At 38.5% G+C, this 23,568-nt stretch overlaps 1 protein-coding gene and 1 pseudogene across 2 annotated transcripts in view; both read left to right on the forward strand.

The window, feature by feature from the left end:
- LOC131826802 (cytochrome P450 7A1) overlaps positions 1–23,568 on the forward strand; it is a 46,241-nt gene that overhangs the window by 6,595 nt on the left and 16,078 nt on the right. The window lies entirely within an intron of this gene.
- On the forward strand, positions 2,818–4,156 carry LOC131826805 (voltage-dependent anion-selective channel protein 3-like; annotated as a pseudogene).

A 23,568-nucleotide genomic window follows, 5' to 3' on the forward strand; every position in this document is an offset into this window, starting at 1 on the left:
TGAACTATATTCACAAGGAAAATTTCTATAGTTTCAAACATTTAGTCTCTTGTGTGTGGATAATGAGGCAATTGTATTAATTTGACTTTTGGATGGCACCCTTATTTCTCAGCTCTTGTCATAGAACTTACCATGTAATTTTACATGTAATCAGAAGTGATCTTGTCTTCGCTTTTCTTCCCAGTTGTTTCTTCTGTGTATTCATTACTTCATCTTATAGAAACTTCCTGAGGGCTGGAGCAATGCTTGAAATGGTCTTTGATGCTTGGGGAATAGAAGTTTTCCTATAATTCTAGAATTACTATAGTTTTCTCTTCCTAGGATCCATATTGGTTTTCAGATTTTAACAACTCAGAGCTTAAGATTTCTGTAATAATTGGTGTCAATAGGATTTCAGCTGCCAGGCCAAAGAGTAAATTGAGACATTTTCTTGGCCTCCTTACGTAGGCATGTCCAGAAGTACCCCTGAACAATTTGTCACCTGGTTGCATTATTTACATTCTTACCACTCCAGCTGTTAAATTTTTAACATAAGTCTGCATTCCCTGTCACCAAAAATGCCTTCAACAAGGTTACACAGTGAAGTAACAAAAGTCTACAAGATAAGGAGCAGATTGCCTAGACAATTAAAGGCAACTTGGGGCACATGGGTGGCTCAGTCAGTTCATGGTCTGACTCAATGTCCACTTAGGTTGTGATCTCAGGGTTGTGGGATGGAGCCCCAAGGCCAGTTCCACACTGAGCATGGAGTCTGCTTAAGATTCTCTCTCTCCTTACCGCTCTGTGCCTCCACATCTCCACCCTTGCATGTGCTTGTGTGCATGCATTCTCCCTCTCTCTCTCTAAAAAATAAAATAAATACACAAATAAATAAATAATAACAATGAAACAAGGTCAGAAAGAGTATTTCATTATCTCACCTACACATATATTTTCAATTATTTTATTTTGTTCATTCATGATAAGTAGACCCTTTAATCCCCAACACCTATTTCACCTATCTTCCCCCCCACCTCCCCTCTGGTAACCATTAGTCTGTTCTCTGTAGTTGAGAGTCTGTTTCTTGGTTTCTCTTTCTCTTTTTTTTTTCCCCTTTGTTTTTGTTTTTTTTTTTTTCTTTCTTAAATTCCACATGAGCAAAATCATATGTTATTTGTCTTTTTCAGTTGACTTATTTTATTAGCATTATGTTCTCTAGCTCTATCCATGTCATTGCAAATGACAAGATTATATTTTTAGTGTTTATAAATATTATATAGATAGATAGATAGATAGATATAAATCTATATCTATCTATCTATCTATCTATCTATATAAATCTATCTCACATCTTCTTCATCCATTCCTCAATTGATGGACACTTGGGCTGCTTCCATAGTTTGGCTATTGTAAATAATGCTGCAATAAACATAGGGGTTGCATGTATCTCTTTGAACTCATGTTTTTGTATTTTGGGGGTAAATGCTTAGTAGGGCAGTTACTGGGTCATAGGGTAGTTCTATTTTTAATTTTTTGAGGAATTTCCATACTGTTCTCCAGAGTGGTTGCAACAGTTTGCATTCCCACCAACAGTGCATTAGAGTTCCTATCTCTTCACATCCTCACTACACTTGTTTCTTGTATTTTTGATTTAAGTCATTCTGATAGGTTGAAATGGTATCTTGCTGTGGTTTTCATTTTCTTTGCCCTAATGATGAGTGATGTTGAACATCTTTCTATGTGTCTGTGGGCCATCTGGAAGTTTTTGGAGAAATGTCTGACCATGTCTTCTGCCCATTTTTAAATTGGATTGCTTGTTTTTTGGATTTAAGTTGTAAATGTTCTTTATATATTTGGATACTAATCCTTTATTGAATAAGTTATTTGCAAATATCTTCTTCCATTCAGTAGGTTGCCTTTTAGTTTTGTTGACTGTTTCTTTTGCTGTGCAGAAACTTTTTATTTTGATGTGGTCCCAATAGTTTACTCTTGCTTTCATTTCCCTTGCCTCAGAAGCATACCTAGAAAAATGTTGCTATGGCCAATGTCAGAGCCACTACTGCTTGTGCTATCTTCTAGGATTTTTATGGTTTCAGGTCTCATGTATAAGTTTTTAATCCACTTTGAATTTATTTTTGTGTCTGGTGTAAGAAAGTGGTCCAGTTTCATTCTTTTCCATGTGGCTGTCCAGTTTTCCCAATATCATATATTGAAGATATATTTTTCCCCTTTGTATACTCATTCCTTCTTTGTAGAAGATTAACTGACAATATAATCGTGGGTTTATTTCTGGGTTTTCCTTTCTCTTCTATTGGCCTCTGTGTCTATTTTTATGCCAGTGCCATATTATTTTAATATATATTTTTGTATTTGTACTATACCCCTTGGTATTATAACTTGAAGACTGAAATTATAATGCCTCTAGTTCTGTTTTTATTTTTCAAGATTGCTTTGGCTATTTAGGGTCTTTTGTGGTTCCATATAAATTTTAGGATTTTTTTAGTTCTGTGAAAAATGCTGGTGGTGTTTTGATAGAGATTGCATTAAATATGTAGATTGCTTTGGGTAGTATAGCTATTTTAACAATATTTGTTCTTCCAATCCACAAGCATGAAATGTCTTTCCATTTCATTGCAGCATCTTGAATTTCTTTCAAGATGTGTTTTATAGTTTTCAGAATACAAGTCATTTATATCTTGGTTAAGTTTATATCTAGATGTGGCATTGTTTTGGTATAATTATAAATAGGATTGTTTTCTTACTTTCACTTTCTTCTGGTTTATTATTCCTATATATTACTAATATATAGGAATGCCACAGATTTCTGTACAATGACTGACACTTTACTGAATTCATTTATTAATTCTAATAGTTTTTTGGTGGAGTCTTTAGAGTTTTATGTATATAGTATCATGTCATCTGCAAATAATGAGAATTTTACTTCCTCCTTATCAATTTGCATGCCTTTTCTTTATGTTATGTAATTTCTATGGCTAGAACTTCAATACTTTGTTGAATAAAAGTGGTGGGAGTTCCAAGACTAAAACGATCTATTTTTATAGGAGGCCTTCAATTTTCCACTTTTCTTTCCTGTGTTCCATATAAATAGGTATCAAAAGTCAGTTTCAACCCTTCAGCCAACTTATTCTCCAAAGAGATTTCTGTTCCAAGAATATTGTCTGTATTCCATTTCTGGGTGAAAGTAAGCCCATAGTTATATACTTTATATTTGGTCTCTATGTTGCCTGACACTTTCCCTGTATTAGCATAAGCATGACCAGAAGTAGAAAATTCCACTCCACTATAAGACTTGGTTCTCAGATCTATTTTGACCATTCTGATTCCATATCCTTTATTGAAGACATCCTTGGTGGCCTTTCCTAGGTCATAGTAAGTTGGTGTATTACACATATCTTCAACCAGAGGGTCTGTCTCTGCTCTACCAGGGCAATGCTGAAGGTCTTCCTAAGTAATGTTGATATAGATTTTTCTAGACCAACCATCTATGGCTGGGCTCTGTTAGCCTTTGAAGGTTAGCTTACTGGCTATCAGGTGAGTTTTGACATAGACAATGCAAACTATCACAGAATAATTTTGCCCTGTGTTACAAGGCTGCAGACTTCCAGCTGCACACTCATGTGAATCATGACGCTGAATCTGGAGGGTCTACCTAGAAGAAGGTTAATGAGAAGATTGAAAGGTCAATAAAAATTGCTTGGACAGTCAGCAATAACAATACCCATTTTGACATTGCTGCTAAATTCAAGCCGGGCTGTAGAACTTCTCTGCTAGAGTAAATAATGCCAGCTTGATTGGACCAGATTATACTCAGACCCTTTGACCAGGCATCAGACTGACCCTATCAGCTTTAATCAAAGGAAAGAATTTCAGTGCAGGAGGTCACAAGTTTGGGTTGGGATTTGAACTAGAAGCTTAATGTGGTTTTGAGTAAGCATCTTATTCGTCCCTGGTAGTGAAGGGAACCCACGATGTTTTGGCCTTAAAATTCTTATGTGAAATTTCTAAAGTGTGAAATTTTTATTCTTCTAAAGAATTGTAATCCTCCGGGCGCCTGGGTGGCTCAGTGGGTTAAGCCGCTGCCTTCGGCTCAGGTCATGATCTCAGGGTCCTGGGATCGAGTCCCGCATCGGGCTGTCTGCTCAGCAGGGAGCCTGCTTCGCTTCCCCTCTGCCTGCCTCTCTGCCTACTTGTGATCTCTCTCTCTCTGTCAAATAAATAAATAAATATAAAAATAAATCTTAAAAAAAAAAAAAAAGAATTGTAATCCTCCTCACACTGAATTCTATAGATCGCAGGTCCATCCTGAGTGAGGTACTTGAAGGCATGCCTAGAAGTCATCATGTTTGTGCCACATTTCATCTGAGTTCCACAGGGTTACTTGAAACATGTGCCTTAAGCGATAATGTAGTGTCATGTTACAAAGGAAAAGACCTGATCCGTCAGCAGGTCCACAGAACTTTCTCACGACCTTTCAATACATTGGTCTCTGTGCTGTAGTAGAATCTTTGGTTTTGCATCAGAGTGGAATAAGATAAACCAATGACATTTGGAACATTAAAAAAAAAAAAGTGTTGAGAGTGGACATCCTTGTCTTGTTCCTGACCTTAGGGGAAATCTCTCAGTTTTTCACCATTGAGTATGATGTTGGCTATAGGGTTTTCATATAAGGCCTTTATTATATTGAGGTATGTTCCCTCTAGACCTACTTTGCAGAGGGTTTTTAATCATGAATATATATTGCACTTTATCAAATGCTTTTCCTACATCTACTGAACTGATCATACAGTTTTTATCCTTTTTCTTGTTGACATGCTATATCATGTCAATCGATCTATAAGTATTGAACAACCTTGCATCCCTTGATTGTGGTATATGATTTTTTAAATGTATTGTTGGATCCAGCTTGCTAATATTTTGTGCAGAATTGTTACACCTGTATTCATGAGATATATTGACTTATAGTTCTCTCTTTTTGTGTTATCTTTACCTGGTTTTGGTATCTGGGTGACACTGGCCTCATAAAATGAATTTGCGAGTTTTCCTTCCTCTTATATTTTTTGGAACAGTTTGAGAAGAATAGGTATTCACCTGCATGTATTTTAAAAGGTTGTTTCCCTATGAAGGCCCACCCTTTTCGAGGGAGGCCTACATCACAATAAGCCTAATATCTGTCAAAGAGGTATATAAGATAACCAAGGAATTTTTCAGGAGCGAGATCTGGGCTGGGCCTAGGAAACTGGGACAAGTAGGTGTATATACTGTTGCTATTTGAAGCCAAAGGTCTGGATAAGGATACTCAGAAAGAGAAAGTGGATATCAGAACTTTATATCTCTGGAGAAGTGCAGGGATGACGCTTCCTGACCAGGGTTTTGAGAGGTAGAGAAGCCCTCTGAGCTATGCCACAGGCACAAAAGTATGAAGTATTCCATGTGCTTAGGACAAGTAAATTTCCTATTAAAAGTACAGGGTTATTACCGGAACTCTGGAAATGCAACAGGATGACATCCATTTTTTTATTCTTCGGTCCTGATGGCCAGTGCAGGATGTGTGGTCCACACTGTATAGTGGGAGCTGCAGGTACAGTCCTATATCTTGTTTTTCAAACCAAGTTAGAACTGTCTATGGTTTTACAGCTAATTCTTCCCAGTGCCCTCAGTAGAGCTGCAAGACACCTTTAAGTGTTAGCTTTCCATATGCCCAAGCATATCCTCTCATTTGCATTTTCCAGGAACCCCATCTGAGCAATTTGTCTTCTGTCAGTTCCGGGGAGGTTTTCTGGGGACCTTTCATCACTATTGCCCGAGACCTTTTCCCACTGCTCTCCTGTCCCAAGCCCCTGACTCCTGCATCCCACCACTCATGCTCTCATTCTGGAAAAGTATATCTCCTCTGAGAATAGGAGTAAAATGTTTAAGTCTTGATATTTTTCAAGACTTTTTTCCTAGATGATTCTAGAAGATGAAATTATAGAAGTTAGCAGGTCAGAAAGCCAACTGTGGCCATAAAATTGGCACTGAGATGTGAAAGAGGAATGTTGTATCAGTTATACTTTGTTCTAGAGCTATTTGTACTGTTTTCCTAGCACAGCTAGTTTTTTTGTTAATAAAATCATGTAGAAAGCTTTGCGTTCTACAAAAGCATGTGCTTAAAAAAGGGCATATGGGATAAGTAAGGTTAGAGGCAGAACACACTAACTTTATAACAGGAGTGCTAACAAAAACCATAAACATGTATTTGTTTAAAAAACATTTTATTCAACTATTTAGAGAAAGAGAGAGTCTGTGCATGTAAACATGGGGAGTGGCAGAGAGAGAGAGAATCTCAAGCCAACTCTGTGCTGAGCACAGAGCCCTGTGCTGGACTTGATCTCAAAACCCTGAGACCATGACCTGAGCTGAAACCAAGAGTCAGATGCTCAACAAGCTGAGCCACCTAGGTGCTCCAGGATTTTTTTGTTTTGTTTTCTTTTGTTTTGTTTTTAATGGCGTAGTTTGTCTCCACTAGCAGCTTGCCCTGTGTAGACTTTAAATTGGGGGACTTACACTTTCTTCCTTGAAATATAGAAGCATTTGCTTCAAGAGAGCAGATTTATCAAAATTAAAAATCTGATTCAGGAGGATCCATCATTAAAAAAAATACAGAAGGAAGGCTCCTGGGTGGCTAACTCTGTTAAGCATCTGGCTTCTGCGGGGGTCATGATCTCAGGGTCCTGGGATCAAGCCCCACTTCAGGTTCCCTGCTCAGCAGGGAGTCTGCTTCTTACTCTCCTTCTGCCTCTGCACCCCACCCATGTTCTCTTGCTCTCTCTCTAATAAATAGATAAATAGTCTTTAAAAAAATTTTTTTAATATATTTTTTTATTTGACAGAGATCACAAGTAGGCAGAGAGGCAGGTAGAGAGAGAGGAGGAAGCAGGCTTCCCTCGGAGAAGAGATCCCAATGTGGGGCTCAATCCCAGGACCCTGGCATCATGACCTGAGCTGAAGGCAGAGGCTTTAACCCACTGAGCCACCCAGACACCCCCCAAAATTTCAAAATACAGAAGGAAATATTGCAAGTTTCTTACCTGTCTTCATAGCTCCAGGCAAATAGTTTAATGTAGGGAAATGTGCAGCAGCTATTGAAACCACTAACCCCACCCTTGCTTTCACTAAAGGAAGTTACCACTGCAGGATTTCTTTCTTAAGGCATTCATATACTGTCGCTGAAGCTTGCTCTTTAATTGTGGAGGGAGTTTGCTCCTGATTTCTTGGAAATCACATGCTGAGTAAAACTGTTTATGAACCAAAATGACTTGAGCATTATTACATTGACATCATTTCCCTACTTACCGATTGTCCGTGAGCTCATTTGTGTCGCCAAAAACACGTGTGATGGCAGAATAGATCGGACGTTTTGTTCTTTGAAAGACTTAAGGGAATACACCACCCGTAGAATCTTAACACTGTTTTGTTTTGTTTTGTCTCTTCCCTATTTCCTCAATCTTCTCTCCATGTTTCTTTTCTTCTGTTCTCTACAAACTAGCAAAAACAGGCTTGCTTTAGTTGGGATTATGTTTGGTTGCATACAGAAAGCTAAAATAAAGTGTCTTAAACCATATGGACATTTGTTTTTTCCTACATAAAAATAATCCAGAGGAAAATGATGCCAAATTCCTGCTCTGCTCTAGCTGTCACATTTACATTCCAAACACAGGAAAGAGGAAGAGCAGATGGGCCAAAGGGCCAAAGGGCATCTGTCCCTCTCCTTTTGTGGAGCCTTCTTAGAAACCTCGGAGAATACTTACATTATATCTCACTGGCCACATCTAATTGCAACAGTCTAAGAAATATCTTACAGCCAAGCCTACTTCCTAGGGTTCTGTTACTAAAGAAGAGAGAAGGGATATTATAGGGCAATAAGCATTCTTTGCCACAGTATTACTTCAAAATAATTATATGTATGGAGTGTTTTCAATATGCCAGACACTGTGACACTTGATTTCTATCATTAAAGATACACGACAGTATGATGGGCAGAGTTAGTCATAAGTCTGAGAACAAGGATCCAAGTGCAATCAGGGGAGGAGGGTGCCTTACCAGAGTACACACCTCAAACTTACTTAAACTTATATTTGTTTAACCTTTCTCTTTGTAATTGTCACTTGCTTCACAGTCAGCCCCGGACAGAAAAACCAGCTTGAAGCACATTTCTCTGATGTGGGGAGGGGCAAGAAGAGGTTAAGGAATTCAGAAACTTTTTGGAGGAAAGGAAGCTGTATTCTTTTCTTTTCTTTCTTTTTTTTTTTTTTTTTTAAGATTTATTTATTTTTGAGAGGACAGAGAGTGGGGCTGCAGTGGGGAGAGGCAGAGGAGAGGGAGAGAAGTCCTCAAGCAGACTCCCTTCTGAGTGCAGAGCCCTACATAAGGCCAGATCCCAGACCCACAAGATCATGACCTGAGCCGAAATCAAGAGTTGGACGCTTAACTGACTGAACCACCCAAGCACCCCAAGGAAGCTCTACTCTAGTTCTTGCTCCCTCAGATTTGAAGTTATTGGCATCTCCCAGAATCAGCTAAGCTAGGTATGGGGAATGGGGCCACTGAAATAGAGTTACTGTAAAGGTGAGAGTGAGCCAGCTCTGACATTGAAGCAGAGAGAGAAGTGAAGGGATGGCCCATCTGGGTCTTGGGAGGCTGGATCGGGGAACCAGACCTGATCCAGCATCCAGAGGTCACCTGGAGCTTATCAAACACATTCACATCTGTCAGAGCATATTCCTTCTAGATGTTAGCATTGGGGTGCAGAAATATCAGGACCTAATCTGGAGATTTCCTTCCCCTGTGGACTGACAGCCAGGAGCTCCTGGTGGAGCAGTGAGAGCAGAGAACCTAGCCAGTAGGTTCATGCTTTCTACCCAGCTCTCAGGAGGATTCATCTGGGCAGAGGCCTTTCTTTTGCTTGCTTTTCCCTCTCTGCATCCCTGAACAAGATTTCATCTTTCACCAGTCCCAGTGACATTCCTGAGCTCTTTTGCCATTATGGTACCCAACACAGTCTTATAGCATAATTCCACTAAAGTGCAAACTTCCACGGGTTCCCATTTGTGAGGTAACTGGCCCCTGTCCCTGATTTTGACTCCAGGGCAGGGAAGAAGAAACAGGTTTCTCTGGAGAGCTTTGGCTGGTTTGGCTGGGGCCACCCTACATTGAAGATAGCATGGGGAGAATAGGAAGCCCACACCTCCCCCACTCCAAAATCGCTGTTGTTAGGGAAAGATGCTACCTGTATTAGTTTCCTATTGCTGCTACATAAAAAAGTATAACAAACTTAGTGCCTAAAGACAGCACAAACATCTTACCTCACAGTTCTGAAGTCAGAAGTCAAAAATGGGTTTTATGGGCTCAACTCAAGGTTTTGGCAGAGTTGTGTCCCTTCTGGAGGGTCACATGTAGAATGCATTTCTTTGCTTTTTAGAAGCTGCCTGCATTCCTTGGCTCAAGTCCCGTCTTCCATCTTCAAACTTAGCTTCTTTACCACGTCTGTTTTTCTGACTGTAACCCTTTCTCCTATCTCCTGATTACATTGGGCCCCTCTTGTTAATACTACACAGAATATTCCTCCCAATGTCATGTGATTCTTAGTCACAACTGCAGAGTCCTTTTTGCCATGTAAGTGAACACTTCTGCAAGTTCTGGGCATGAGTACAAAGACATCACAAGAAGGTCATCACTCTGTCTCCTGTAACACCCTTGCACATATGGCTTCTATGAAAAGAGACTTCTTAGCTTTTCTGCTTTGGACACAGCTCACCAGAGCTGTATCTGTCTCAATGGGCAGGCCACCCTGCTGCTGTGAGCACAGAGAGGCAGGCCCTAGTTACATAGATTCTTCCCCTGGGACACTCAGAAACATCTAAGTAATGGATAGAGGTGCTGAGGTGGCTTCTTCCCTCACCGGAAAATAATACTGAAGAAAATTGTAGCACAAAAGACATGCAGAAGAGCTCTGGTTTGAAGGCATGGACATTTCACAGCAACTCCAAGCTCACGTAAGTAAACACAAGAAGTAAGAAAGTTATTAGAATAGATAGCAGAATTATCCATGGGTAGCTGGGTACAGAGCAGGTACACTTACTCTTCTCCCTGTCCTTCTTCCCAAGTGGACAAAGGGTAGTTGTGGTCACCTCACTGGTAGACACAGGTAGAAAGAATACTGAGTGTGGAAACTGGAGCGGATAAGCCAGACATCGCTTCAGGAAAACCTGGAGAGCCCTATTAGATAAGCAAGCTAAGGGCATAGCCACATTCTTCCTGGAAGAATTGTTTGAGGATATATTCTAGTAAATTAAACAGTGACTCTAAAAATGAGGGATCGGAGGGGAGGGATTGGAGGAATAGGGTAACTGGGGGATGGACATGATGGAGGGCAAGTGATGTAATGAGCACTGGGTGTTCTATAAGACTGATGAATCAAGGACCTGTACCTCTGAAACCAATAATACATTATATGTTAATTTTTAAAACAGGAAAAAAAAGCCTCTCTGCGAGGCACCTGGCTGGTTCCTTCTGTAAAGCACATGACTCTTGATCTTCAGGTCATTAATTCAAGCCTCATGTTGGGCCTACAGCTTACTTGAAATAAATAAATAAACAAATTTTAAAAAAAGAATAAAACTGCTATGCAGTTTAAAGTACAAAAATAAAATAAAATAAAAATGAGGTATATATATGTGAGATGTGAAAAATAGTAACACTAGCAAAACATATAAAGTCTAATTATTGGTGTATAATGAATGGAAAAAGAGCCAAAACTTTAAAACAACAAACTGAAAATTATTTCTACATAGGAGATTCTGGGACATTAGAAGGAGAGAAATCAAATCATGTTCCATTTTTATCACGTTTGAGAACATAAAAAGACACTAGACGCTACTAGAAGAATACAAATTAAATACAAATATTAAAATTAGTATAAGAACTATTAATATTGAAATTATTTATGTGTATATATTAGGTATTAGAAAGATATATGATATGTATCTATAGCTATTAATAGATAGATATAGCTATCAGTCTCTATATATGTCACAAGAGAGAATCAAAATTAAGTATAGAGAGAAAAAAAAACTTTAATCCAACAAAGGTAAGAAGGAGAGAGGAAATAAGAAAGAGTGATAATTGGCAAATAAAGAGTAAGATAAAAATATAGGAGAAGGAAAAATAAACATGAAATAGTTTTATCCTATGAAAAGGTAAAAGCTCTCAAAGGTGCCTAGCTGGTTTAGTCCATAGAGCGTGTGACCCTTGATCTCAGGATTGTGAGTTTGAGGCCCATGTTGGGCATGGTGTCTACTTAGAAAAACAAAAAGGCAGAAGCTCTTATATTGTGGGAGATAAAAACAAATTCTGACTCTTTGATATTAAAGAAATCATACATTGAAAAGTGACTAGAAAGAATGGGAAAGATTTATAAGGTAAACATTAATATAAAGAAGACAAATGTAGCAATATAAAAACAAAAATAATTAGGCTGTATGGCAAAAGTCTTTATTGGTAGGAAAACCACGAACCTGTAATGTACCTATCGATATACCTTCAAATACATAGCAAGCAAAACTTAACAAAATGACAAGGAGAAAATGAGAACTCCCCCAACCAGCAGGAAAGTCAACTATAAGTCAGAAACAAAAATATCAAAATGGGAATAGTTAAAACTTAAAAATTTTAATGGAATATTAAAATTCTTATTAATAAAAAGATAAAGAGACCTATACTTAACACATAAAAGTATACACTTCATTGTGAAATCCACATGCAATACTTACCCAAACTGAAGATACATTAAACCACACTGAAAAATTTTAGAGTTCCCAAATCAGAATTCATGTAAGACCACATTCTTAACCATAATGCAGAAAATGTGGAAATGCACAACAAAAAAATAAAAAATAAAAATAAAATATATTCCTTCCATTGGAAATTTTTAATCACTCCTTTAAATTACTTTTGGGCAGGGATGCCTGAGTGGCTCGGTGGGTTAAATGTCTGATTCTTGATTTCAGCTCAAGTAATGATCTTAGGGCTGTGAGATTGAGTTCCACTTTAGGCTCCATGCTGAGTGTGGAATTTGCTTGAGATTCTCTCTCTCTCTCTTCCCCTGTGCCTCTCCCACTGCTCAAGCTCTCCCTGAATGAATGAATGAATGAATGAATGAATGAATAAGTAAAATCTATAAATTATTCTGGAACAAAGAAGAAATAGAAACAAGGGTTCTGAATTAGCTATCTTAGGGTATTATTTTTCCTCTATCAATTAATTGTTAAAAATGAAACACATACCAGTAATGACAGTTACTAATCATTTTAAACAACATTGATAGGCTTGATTTAATCATTTATATGTGCAAACTTATTTATATGTTTTCTTAGTCTTTATAAATTCTTATTTATATAAATTGGGAAATAATTTGAGAGCAATCTACTGAACAAACCAGAATAAGGATTCACAACTTTATTGACTAACAGAAGATTTAGGTAAAAAAGGAGTATTAATGTTGTCCAAACGAACTATCTAGAAACTAAGCCATAAAGTAGAGACCTAATGGTCAAGTAATGTTGACAAAAGGGTGTGCAGTAAATATAATGTAACCTAAGGTCCATCCGTCTTTGAAGTTGATCCTTTAATTTTATTCTCCCTTTTCAGTACATTTTCCCTAATCCTGTTGCTCTTGATGAGAGCAGTTACTCTTCAGAGCTGGCGTTCCTTGCACATATAATATCCAAAATAAGTGACTTTTCCCTCTACTGACAAGTGGCACGACTTACAACTGTCTGATGAACACATATTTAGGGAGGACTGAATACATACCACTGTCCTCTTGTAGAGTGGTCTCTATTCCAAGAACCAACCAAGGACTTCAATGATTAAAAATGCCTAGTAATACCTTTGGGTTTTTAAATCGGGAAGATGCTGAGCTATATGGGAGCAAACCAAACTATAGAGAAGAGATCAAGCTCTTCTGTGTAGTAACTGATAAGAGTAATCAATGTATTGAAACAAACAATAATTGGTGTCTCCACAACAGACTTTAAAGATTTTATTTCTGTATTTTTCTTGAGGGAGGGAGAGAGAGAGAGAGCGTGCACACAGGAGTGGTGGGAGGGACAGAGGAAGAGGATTCCCCGCAGAGCAAAGAAACTGGCAAGGGGCTTGATCCCAGAACCCTGGGATCATGATCCCAGCCAAAGGCAGATGCTCAACCAACTGAGCCACCCAGGTCTCCTACACATCAGGCTTTTAACAATCCCTAGATAACTGCTGGGTGAATGGAATGAGAAAGTATACTAGTATACTAGTATACAAGAATAGACCCAACAATATTCGAGTATAAGTTCAATATTTCTGTCTACAAAGCAAAATCTTCACTAGGTGCTCAAGTGATAAAATCTATACAGAAATTATGACTTTTTGAATCTTATATTTGTGTAACATAAAAGAAATACCATGTGGAGAAATTTCATTGCCTCCAAGTTAAAAGCCCTGTGGACTAGAGAAACATGCAGACTGGCATAAGAAAGCATAGACAACCATGAGCTCTGATCTGGCTGTAGGACTGGATGCAGGGTGGGAGAGGGGCGGGGATCCAGGTAGAGGGCAGGGCCAGTGGGGGTCCCATAGGGACTGTGGGAATTTGGGGGCAGGGTTGCGGCTCACAATGCATGTGTTGGAGCCCTCAATATTTAGCTATCCTTAGGGGTTATCTGACATAACACTTGGGCTCAACCAAAAGACATTCCGAACCAGGTACAGACAACCAGTGACATGATGAAACACATTCAGATAAACTGGGAAGTAATGTTTTATGAGTCATGATATGCTAAATATGTATGTCATACCAGAAGCAGACTTGATAAAAGCAAGATAATTAATAAGAGATTTAAAAAAAGTATGCCTCAGTTCTCAGGTATGACATCACAGACCCATGGTGTGCAAAGATGTAAGTTCTGCCTGGAAGTTTTACATCCACAGAAGTACCAGTTTTCTATTTTTCTTCTAGCCAGATGTCAATCTTTAACTTATGCCAGTGATTCACATCATCCTTCTTTACAGTGCTAATCCTACAGGAGATTTCACTGGCTTGGTTTGGGAAGCCTAGTTGCTGTCACTGCAGCTTCTGAAAAATCTCTGCCTTGGTCTTTAGCCTAAGGGGCTATGGGTGCCTTGTTGTACAGCTCCTTTTTGGGACAATGCAAGGCAGTTCTTACATTGGTTCCAAGAACAATGAATGTGCATTTAATGAAAGCAATTGATGTCATGATCAATACCACTTTGAAGGCCAGAGCCTGTGAGGCTATAGAAAGTATCTCCTTACTAGTTGAAGGAAAACAGAGTACCTCAAGAGGAGAATTGATGTTTGGATTAAGACTTATGAGAGCCAGAAATAACATCATTGGGTCCACTAGCTTAAATTTTGGATTATCTTTATCAGTTCAAAGCCAAAATAAAACAGTGTTATCTAATGCTGTATAATAAGTAAATGCAATATAAAGAAGCCCAAAAGGTATTCATCAAACATGCCTAACAGCAGGGTAAACACATTATCCAATTAGGAACCAGGTTAGAACTCATAATTGGTGATATCTAAGCAGCTGGGTGAAGGCACTCGTGCGTGACAGCCCCACCTCTGTATGTCATTATTTCCTGGTTTGACCTTGCAGCTGAGTCAGACAACTATCTCCACTTTGTCTTGGGTAATGGCCAGATACAAGGATTTATCATGCCCTAAATAGGCACCCATTGATTTCTAATCAGGAAGTATGGAAAGGTATGACACAAGGCAGTGCTCTTTACCTTGCATGAATTAAAGAAATTTCATTTCCCTCTCACCATTTTGATTTTCCATTCTTACTTTGCTTTCCCCTGAACATTTCATCTCCTTTCACTCTTTTTCTTTAAAGAGTTTATTTATTTATTTGAAGAGAGTGCAAGAGTAGGGGCAGAGAGAAGCAGGCTCTCCGCTGAGCAGGAAGCCCGATGCAGACCCTGGATGGTGACATGAGCCTAAGGCAGATGCTTAACAGACTGAGACACCCAGGTGCCCCTCCTTTCACTCTTTTAACAAATGTTGCCTGCCTTCTTTTGTGTCAACACTCTTCCAGATATTGGACTATAGTAGTAATTAAAGCACACAGAAATCATTGCCCAAAATATTAAAAAATTTTTGAAGAAAATATAAAAGATATGTTATCTATATCTATAGATAACGATATACCTTTATGACATTGGGATAGGATAGATTCATTTAATCAAGAGTCAAATAGCACAACATATGTTTTAAAGGCCTGAAAAATTTGGCCACATTAAAATTAAAGTCAAATATATTAAATAGTCTAATAGTTCTATTTCTTTAGCAAACCCTGATATAGATGTTATAGGATTTCTTTTCGTTCAGTGCCCACAGTTCTTGGACACTGCTTTGGAGAATGAAGAGATAGACCAAACAGAGAGGCGGGCAGCAAAGAGAGGTTTGATTGATAATGAAGTGATAGTACAAATCTCCTGAAGAGGGAGGGAACAAGAGAGGGTTGCCACCAGAGTTTCCAAGTCTAGGGATTGTTATGGGCTTGTTGGCATGCTGTTTTAATCTGATTAACTTGTGTCTGTCATCCAATCGGGTTTTTGTCATCTGTCTGTTATGTGGGAAAGAGTGGGGGGGTGTCTCCTTCCAGGGTCGTATAAAATCCTTTTAAGGGTGGTTTCCTTAGAACAGGGCGACTCCTTGTCCCTACCTGCCTTTCTTCCCACTATTCTTCATCACAGATGTACCACAGTTTGTTTATTCATTCACTCATTGAAGTATATCTTGATTGTTTCCAGTTTTTTACAATTATGAATAAAGCTTCTATAAATATTTGTTTGCAGGTTTCTGTGTATACATAAATTTTCAGCTCATTTGGGAAAACACCTGGGAGCATGGCTATTGGATTGTGTGGTAGCTTATCTGTTGTAATCAACTGCCAAATGGTTTTCCAGAATGACTATACCATGTTGCATTCCCACCAGCAATTATTGAGAGTTCCTGTTACTCTACATCACTGTCAGCATTTGGTGTTGTCAGTAGGAGCCAGTTTTTAATAGTGCCATAATGTGTGACAACAATATTTTAAAACTAGAATCTTCTGGTGAACAGATGGGATTTCGTATTTGTCTGTCTTTGTGGTGTTTGGGAACAAGCCTGATCCTTTTGGATTAAGTGGGTCCTTTGGGTTCTTATGTCTTCTTGATGAGAAGAGCTTACAAGAGTGTATTAGATGTCCTAATTTAGACAGGTGGGTACTTAAGCGATTAGTTGGAGACAGAAAAGTACCATTGGCATAATTGTACCTTAAGCAAGGGAAAGCAGTGGCATTTACTTGGAAAGATACTGTATCTAATCTCCGTAAAATCTTCTTTAAGAGTCTAACTAAAACCTGAAGGCTTAGTCAGATGACTGCCAAGTGAAACCATGGTTATCTTTCTTTTGCCTTCTGGCTCTCCACTTCCCACCTTTCTCTACCACTGTGGGACAGAAAGAAGTATAAATGTTTTATGTGACTCCAATTCTTAGCTGCTTATGACTATTTGTACATACAGGTTCATCTGAGACCTTGGTGATTTTGCTTAATATTTTACAAGAATTTTAAACTGGGATTTTAAACTCCTTTTTCCACTTATTCAAAAGAACAACAAGAGAAAATTACCTTTGCAATGTTCTGTACTTTCAGATAAATAACATTTCCAACAAATTGAGTAAATTAATGATGACATTTAAATTTCAAGCTAAGAATAGTCAGATTTGGGTGGTGGGGTAATGGGTATGCAGTGTTTCTTCATGGTTCTTGACATTTCTGCATATAAGCTGTGTCTCTCCATGTACACTTGCCTAGGGATTCAGTAGGCAAGCAATAATAATAATAAAACAGTATGTTCCTGGTTCACATTTCACCCTGTGAATTATGGGTTTTCCTGTTCCATTCTGCAACACCGTGAACCTCAGCTCTACACACATACCTCAGATTCCTCCCATGTCTACCAGTTCCATGTTCTAGGCACTGAATGGAACCATTGGAAGAACCATTGATTATGTACCTGGAAATGAAAATAGAACATGTCCCAGGCAACGATTTACAAAAGTCCCAAGGGATGGGAGCACTGTTGTCATTTGCCTTTAGCTCTTGTCCTGCTCCTATTTGGTCTTGCAAATATTTGTTTTTCATTTTGTCCCCTATGGAGGAGTTTAAATTAGTCTGGTTCTCTGCCTGGGACCAAAAAGTCCGAAGATCTGTAGTCCCAAATTCTTAGGAGAGCTGATGATTTAAGTTCCAGTCTGGGTCCTAAGGCAAGAAAAGACTGATGATGTTCCAGCTTGAAGACCTCAGACAAACTGACTGAGTTCTCTGTGGCTCAGTCTTCTGTTCTATTCTGGCATTCAGTGGATTAGATGAGGCCTGCCCACACTGGGGAAGGCCATCTGCTTTCTCAATCTGTTGATTCAAATGTTATTCTTATCCAGAAGCACTCTCACTGACATACCCAGAATAATATTTAATCTAACATCTGCCCACTATCCCTTCTCCAGCCTCCCTCCACAGCCCAGTCAAATTAACACAGAAAATTAACCATCACAACATCCATACAATGGAATATCATTCAGAAATATAGAGGCAGGAGCTATCAGGTCATGCAAAGACACAGAGGAATCTTAAACGTATATTGTAAGTGAAAGAAGCCAATCTTAAAAGGCTACAAGCTATATTATTCCAACTCGATGACATTCTGGAAAAGGCAAAGATGTAGAGACAATAAAAAGGTCATGGTTGGGGGACGCCTAGGTGGCTCAGTTGGTTGGACGACTGCCTTTTGCTCAGGTCATGATCCTGGAGTCCCGGGATCGAGTCCTGCATCGGACTCTCAGCTCCACGGGGAGTCTGCTTCTCTCTCTGACCTTCTCCTCATTCATGCTCTCTCTCACTGTCTCTCTCTCAAGTAAATAAATAAAATCTTTAAAAAAAAAAAAAAAGTCATGGTTGGAAGAGATTTGGTAAGGAGGAAGTAAAGAATGAATTGGTGGAGCCATGAAATTATTCTATATGATGTTGTAATGGTGACTATATGACATTATGCATCCATCAAAACTCATAGAACTATACACACAAGGGGTGAATCCCAATGTAAACCACGGACTTTAGCTAATAATAATGTACCAATATTGGTTTATCAATTTTTTTATAACAAATATACCACATCAATGCAAAATAATAATAGGGGAAACTCAGAGGGCATATAGGTGAACTCTTTGCTTTCTGTGCATTTTTTTGGGTAAACCTGAACCTGTCTTAAAAATTGAAATCTATTGGGACGCCTGGGTGGCTCAGTTGGTTGGGCAGCTGCCTTCGGCTCGGGTCATGATCCCGGCGTCCTGGGATCGAGTCCCACATCGGGCTCCTTGCTCAGCGGGGAGCCTGCTTCTCCCTCTGCCTCTGCCTGCCATTCTGTCTGCCTGTGTTCGCTCTCTCCCCCTCTCTCTCTCTGATAAATGAATAAAATCTTAAAAAAAAAAAAAAATTGAAATCTATTAGTTAAAAAACAAACAAACAAGCAAACAAACTTTGTTCCATAGAGCCAGATGGATCTCCACTATGATGTTGCTACTCATCTGAATCCCTGTGCAGGGTGCAAGGTGTCTTAGACTTAATATTTTATTTCATGGCTTTAAAATTTTTTATATTCACACACTTAGTTATTTTTGCCAAAGCCTGGCTGCCTTATGTGGAGGCCTGGTTTCAGAGGCCCTTTCTGCCTCAGTCAGTATATTCTACCAGAGTCAGCTCTTGACCCAAAATACCCATTTGGATCAGAGTTCCCAGTATGGAGTCTCCCATCTCTCATGGTGAGTTTTTATTTCCCATTAGCTGACATAGATGAATTTAAATCTCATCACAGTAGCTTCTACAAAAATAAGAAAAATCAATCCATCTTCAAGGAATAAAGAATTCAACAGATCTAGACTCAGAGATGATCAAGATGTAGGAATTGACAGGGAATCCAAAAGAATTATGATTAAAATGTTAAAATATCTAATGGAACAAATAGACAATGGGCATTAACAGTTATATTATAAAGATGAAAACTATAAGACAGTCAAATGGAAATGCTAGAAATTAAAAAAAAACCATGAGATCAGAGATCAAGAATTTCTTCAATAAGCTTATTAACAGCTTAGAAACTGCAGAAGAAAGAATCAGTGTAGTTGAAAAATAAGTCAGCTGAAATCATACAACTGAAACACAAAGAGGAAGAAGAAGGAGAAACAGGAAAAGGAGGAGGAGAGGAAGGGAACAACTTTGGGTTAATGAACTAACACACATGTAATTGGAATCCCAGAAGAAAAGAGTGAAAGAGAGGTAAAAGAATATTTGAAGAGACAATGCTTGAAAATTTTCCAAAGTCTGAAAGAATACAAGCCACAATTTGTTAAAGAAAAATCAAATGAACGAACAAACAAACAAAACACATTAAGAACATCATTGTCAAACTGCTAAGAACCAAAGTTAAAGAAATAGTTTTTTTAGTTTCTTTTTTATTTTTATTTTTAAAAAAGATTTTCTTTATTTCTTTGAGAGAGAGTGAGAGAGCATGAGAGGGGAGAAGGTCAGAGGGAGAAGCAGACTCTCCATGGAGCTGGAAGCCTGATGCAGGACTCCATCCCAGGACTCTGGGATCATGACCTGAACTGAAGGCAGATGCTTAACCAACTGAGCCATCCAGGAGCCCTCTATTTTTTTTTTTTTTTAATTAACATATAATGTGTTATTTGTCTCAGAGAAAAGTTAAAGAAATCTTAAAAACAATCAAGGGAGGGGTGTGCCTGGGTGGCTCAGTGGGCTAAGCCTTTGCCATTGGCTCAGGTCACGATCTCAGGGTCCTGGGATCAAGCCCCACATTGGGCTCTCTCCTCAGTGGGGAGCCTGGTTCTTCCTCTCTCTCTCTGCCTGCTGCTCTACCTACTTGTGATCTCTCTCTGTTAAATAAATAAATAAAATTAAAAAAAAAAAAACAATCAGGGGAGGAAAATCATTATATATAAACCCAGTACCATAGCCTGGCAAAACACCCATTTGGTCAGTATGAGTCAACTGGAAGTTGTGACTGGCTACCTGACCCACTGCTGGGTTTCTCTTCTTTGTCCACATGCTTGAAAACAGGAAAACTCAAATGGATTTATCCTAGGATCCCCGGGTTTTGAGCTTCTCCAGGGTCCTGCTGTCACGTTAGACCCCAAGACCTGACCTTTACTGCCCACTTGCTTGTACTCACTAACCTTTGCCCCACACTTTTTCTTAAGCTCTTCTTTCCAGCTTATCTCTAACACCACCCCTCAGGTGATAGCAACTGCCCTGACAAGACCTCCAGCCAGCCCAGACCACTCAGACCAGTTTGAGCTAAATCCCTGACTTGTGCCTCCACAGAGAGGCCCTGGAGTGACCTTTGGAATGACTGACAATTACCTTTACCTCATGATAATACTAAAATCTCCACCCAAGGAGGAGCACCAGGCCTCCTTTGCATAATATAATATATATACAGGCATTCTTCCTTGAAGGCACATGCATGACTTATGCTCACCTCTACATATGTTGACAAGACTTCTCTATCTAAATACGCATCCTAGGGGCCCCTGGGTGGCTCAGTCGGTTAAGCTTCTGATTCTTGGTTTCAGCTCAGGTCATGAACTTGGGATCATGGGATCAATTTCCACATGGGGCTCGTGCTGAGCATGGAAACTGCTTAGGATTCTCTCTCCTGTTCCCTCTGCTCCTCTATCCCTGGCTCTTGCACACGCAGACTTGTATGTGCTCTCTCTCAAAAAAAAATTAATTAGTTAAACAAAAATAAATATTTATCCTAAACCTGAACAAAAGAAATCCATTTACCCTCGCTTGGAGAGTCACACCTTTGGAAGTTATTCCCCGTGATGATCTTACTTGTTGCAAATAACTTTTCCTTTGTGTGACAGCTCACCTGGTATAGTTTCTGTGACTCACCAAAAGACTGAACTCACCTTGTTTCGGTTACATTGCCCCTTTGTGGTCTTATTGTTTTGTTTTGTAAATCCCAGGGCCTTGGCTTTTAACATCAAAATGGAGGCTTCCTCAAGTCCAGGTTTTGTTGGCTTCAAAATGTGGGGTGGGAGACTGGCTCTGTTTCTATGGGCTGGATTTATATAGTACTTTCTAGGATGCTAGTGGTTCCATCAGTGAGTTACAGGTGCTTCCTCAGGTTTCCTTCACTGCAGAGGAAGCGTCTGTGTACATGGTTGTCCACTAGAGAGCGATATGAGCATTAACTTCTTTAAACGTGAAACTGGGCCAGATCTCTAGCATAAATGTATTTGTACACTAGAGAAAAAAAATAATGAACTCTTAAACAACCAATGTTTAAATTATTTTCATATTACTTTCTGGTTTGTGCAATGGTTGCAACATGTTTAATATTTTCTAAAAATGCACATTAGTAGAAAAATCAAGCAAATGTAAGAGAAAAGTATTGCTAGAGACATGCTAGAATGATAAAAGGGTCAAAATCAAGAAATTATAATAATTATGAATCTCTATGCAGCTAACAATAGAGTTGTAAAATACATGAAGCGAAACTGACAGAATTTAAGGGAGAAATAGGCAATTCAGCAGTAATAGAGGCTTCAGTACTTAACTTCCAATAATAAATAGATAAGAGGCCAAAAGGGAATTAGAAGATATGAACATTATAGACAAACTAGAGTCAATAGATGTGTAAAGAACACCCACACAACAGCAGACAAAATCTTAAATACATGTGGAACATTGTCTAGACAGATATACGTCAGACCACAAAATAAGTCTTAATAAATTTAAAAGATTGATATCATGCAACATATATTCTCTAATAATGATGGAATGAAATTAGAATTCAATAACTGAAAGAAATTTGGGGACTTTGCGAATGTGTACAAATTAAATAATATACTTCTAAATAACCAATGGATCAAAGAAAAAAAACACAAAGAAAAGCAGAAAATACTTTGAGATGAATGAAATTAAAAAGCAATATGCCAAGGGGTGCCTGGGTGGCTCAGTGGTTTAAAGCCTCTGCCTTCGGCTCAGGTCATGGGTCCTGGGATCAAGCCCCGCATGGGGCTCTCTGCTTAGCAGGGAGCCTGCTTCCTCCTCTCTCTCCCTGCCTACTTGTGATCTCTGTCTGTCAAATAAATAAATAAAATCTTTTAAAAAATGCCAAAAATTAACGCACTAAAAGTAGTGCTTAGAGACTTTTAACTTTCTATTTTTAAAAAAAGGAAGATCTTGGGGCGCGTGGGTGTCTTAGTGGGTTAAAGCCTCTGCTTTCTGCTCAGGTCATGGTCTCAGGGTCCTGGGATCCAGCCCCACCTCGGGCTGTCTGCTCAGCAGGGAGCCTGCTTCCTCCTCTCTCTCTGCCTGCCTCTCTGCCTACTTGTGATCTCTGTCTGTCAAATAAATAAATAAAATCTTTTTTTAAAAAAGGGAGATCTCAAATTAATAACCTAACCTTCCACCTTAAGAACATAGAAAAGTAAGAGCAATATAAACATAAAGCAAGCAGCAGGAAAAAAATAATAAAAATCAGAGCAGAAATACATCAAATAGAGAATGGAAAAATAATACATACAATCAACAAAACCAAAAGTCAGTTCTTTGAAAAGATTAATGAAATTGACCAAAAAAAGGGAGACTCAAATTTCTAAAATGAAGAATACACAAGGGGTATTACTACCAATATTACAGAAATAAAAAGGAGGAAAGAAAATAAGGGCATGCTAAGTAAGAGCAATTATACACAAACAAATTCGATAACCCAGATGAAATGGATGCATTCCAGAAAAACACAGATTATCAAAAGCAACTCAAGAAGGAATAAAAAAATCTAAATAGATCCACAACAAGAAAAAAGAATAACATTAAAAATTTTTTGAATTCCTACAATGAAAATTCCAAAACCAAACATCTTCACTGGTAAATTCTACCAAACATTTGAAGAAGAAATAATACAAACTTTTCACAAATTCTCCATAAATTAGAAGAGGAGGGGTCATTTTCCCAATACTGGATTCATCCTAGAATCCAGTATTGTCTCATCCTAACATTGGCTAAAGATATTACAGGTAAAATAAACTGCAGACCAGCATTCTTTAAATATATAGACACAAAAGTCCTTAACAAAATACTAGCAAACTGAATACAGCAACATATAAAAAAGATTATATACACCATTAACAAATGTGATTTATCCTAGGAAGGATGGTTCAACATGAAAATTAATCAATGAAATATAAAATATTAATGCAATAAGGACAAAAATGACATGATTGTCTCAATAGATGCAGGAAAAGTATTTAACAAAAGTCTAACACACCTTCATGATAAAATCACTTCAAAAACCCTAGAAATAAGACACTGTCTCAGTACAATAAAAAGTATGTATGGAAAACCACACCTAATGTCATACTTAATGGTGAAAGGCTAAAAGCTTTTC

Source organism: Mustela lutreola, chromosome 3 (assembly GCF_030435805.1).
Source record: "Mustela lutreola isolate mMusLut2 chromosome 3, mMusLut2.pri, whole genome shotgun sequence".
In the NCBI taxonomy this organism is placed as follows: domain Eukaryota; kingdom Metazoa; phylum Chordata; class Mammalia; order Carnivora; family Mustelidae; genus Mustela; species Mustela lutreola.